This window comes from Euprymna scolopes, chromosome 21 (assembly GCF_053919585.1).
Source record: "Euprymna scolopes isolate OS-2025 chromosome 21, ASM5391958v1, whole genome shotgun sequence".
NCBI lineage: Eukaryota > Metazoa > Mollusca > Cephalopoda > Sepiida > Sepiolidae > Euprymna > Euprymna scolopes.
Window position 1 is genome coordinate 91,202,110 of NC_136502.1, and position 3,910 is coordinate 91,206,019.

Sequence of the window (3,910 nt, forward strand, 5' to 3'; positions counted from 1 at the left end):
TATATATATATACATACATACACATGAATACATATATATACATATATACACATAAATATATATATACATATATACACATGAATATATATATATATACATATGAATATATATATATACATACATATGCATATATATATACATACATATGCATATATATACATACATACACATGAATACATATATATACATATATACACATGAATATATATATACATATATACACATGAATATATATATATACATATGTATATATATATACATACATATGCATATATATACATACATATGCATATATATACATACATACGCATATATATACATACATACACATGAATATATATATATACATACATGCACATGAATATATATATATATAAATACATATATATATATATAAATACACATACATACACATGAATATATATATACATACACATGAATATATATATATATACATATACATGTATATGTATATATACATGCACATGAATATATATACACATACACATGAATATATATATATATACATACACATGAATATATATATATATACATACATACACATGAATATATATATGTATATATACATACACATGAATATATATATATATACATACATACACATGAATATATATATATACATACATACACATGAATATATATATACATACATACACATGAATATATATATATACATACATACATGAATAAATATATATATACATACATATGAATATATATATACATACATACACATGAATATAAATTTACATACATACACATGAATATATATATATATATACATACATACACATGAATATATATATACATACATACACATGAATATATATATATACATACATACACATGAATATATATATACATACATACACATGAATATATATATATACATACATACACATGAATATATATATATATACATACATACACATGAATATATATATATACATACATACACATGAATATATATATACATACATACACATGAATATATATATACATACATACACATGAATATATATATATATACATACATACACATGAATATATATATACATACATACACATGAATATATATATACATACATACACATGAATATATATATATATACATACATACACATGAATATATATATACATACATACACATGAATATATATATATATACATACATACACATGAATATATATATACATACATACACATGAATATATATATATACATACATACACATGAATATATACATATATATACATACATACATACACATGAATATATATATGTACATACATACACATGAATATATATACATACATACATACATACATACACATGAATATATATATATATACATACATACACATGAATATATATATACATACATACATACACATGAATATATATATATATATACATACATACACATGAATATATATATACATTCATACACATGAATATATATATACATACATACACATGAATATATATATACATAAATACACATGAATATATATATACATAAATACACACACATGAATATATATATACATAAATACACACACATGAATATATATATATATACATACACACACATGAATATATATATACATACATACACATGAATATATATATATATACATATATACACACACATGACTATATATATATACATACATACGCATGAATATATATATACATACATACGGATGAATATATATATATACATACATACGGATGAATATATATATATGCATACATACGGATGAATATATATATATGCATACATACACATGCATACATATATACATAAACATGAATATATATATATACATGAATATATATATATATATGCATACACATGCATACATATATACATGAATATATATATATACTTATATATGAATATATAGATATATAAATTAATATATATATAAATGTATATACATGTATATATATGAATATATATATATATATATATATATATATATATATATATACGTATATGCACATATATACATGTATATATATATGTACGCATGGATATATGTATATATATGTATGTATATATATATATATACATATATATTTATGTATATATATATGCATATATATGTAAGTATATATATATGCATATATATGTATTTATATATATATGCATATATATGTATGTATATATATGCATATATATGTATGTATATATATGCATGTATATGTATGTGTATATATATGCATATATATTATTGTGTATATATATGCATATGTATATATATGCATATATAATAATATATATATGTATATATATGCATATATAATAATATATATAGGTATATATATGCATAAATAATATATATATATGTGCATATACAATATATATATATGTGTGTGTATATATATATGCATATATAATATATATGTGTATATATATATGCATAGATAATATATATATGCATATATATAATATATATGTATATATATGCACATACATATAATATATATGTATGTATATGTATATTTAAATGTAGATATCTATATATAGGCATATATATGTTTGTATATCCATATATATATGCATGTATATATACATATATGAGTGTCTATATGTATATATAATGTATATATATGTATGCCATATATGTATATATACATGTATATATATGTATGCATATATATGTATACATGTACTTATAGATATATGTATTCATATATAGGTATATATGTACTTGTATGTATATATATGTATATATATGTATGAATGTATATATCTATATATGTGTGTGTGTATATATATGAATATATATATATGAATATATATGCATATATATAATATATATATGTATGTATATGCATATATAATATATATATGTATATATATGCATAATATATATGTGTATATATATGCATATATAATATGTATATGTATATATGTATCTATATATATATGTGTGTCTATATATATAATGTATATGTATAATATAGAAATTTGACTCTAGCGATGACTTCATTGGGAGTGAAATAATTGCATTTCTATGGTAGAAGATAAACAATATAAATGTGAAGGGATGAAAAAATGAGAACTAAAGTGATTCAGGTGGTATAGGACAAAATTTTATTCATAACATAATGGATATAAGTCGTATGTCATAGGGCTAGGAGGTTTGCAATGGTAGGTTAGGGAGTATAAGTTCCGTAGGCGTACCATAAGTGGAGATATGCACTAAACATTGAGAAAAAATAGAGAAACCAATTTTACCTCATATATATATATATATATATATATATATATATATATATATATATACAAAACTATATTAGTAATGTATATAATGCATTATTGAAAAAAGTGTGTGTGCATATATATATAGTAATTTTTTTACTTTAATATATTTTAATAGATAAATAAGAATGTAAATATGTAAAATACTAATAATAGTCGGGAGCGATAAGTTGTATAATTGATTCATCAGAATCATATGAATACAACACTGTTAGATTAAAAAAATTATCCATTTTGAATTTGGAGACAGAGACGAATCTCACAGGTAAGGAAGGCATTTTTTTGTAATATGAATAGGTAACTAAATCCAATATCTGGAACATTTTTTGTTCTTGTGATTAAGGGAGGTGGTGTTTGATCAACACTGCTGGGGAGCCATGATTTAATATATATTTTTGTTATTAAATCCCAGAAACAGTGTATCATGGTAAACAACTAATGATCTCTTAAATTAACATTAAGACTATTGCGAGTTCGAGATATCAAGTTGATGCAGTGATCGTAGGTGAGTAAATGACTTACTGACTAAATGTTTTCCACCGAATGATAAAAAATAAAAATTAAAAGTTTATATATATATATATATATATATATATATATATATATATATATATA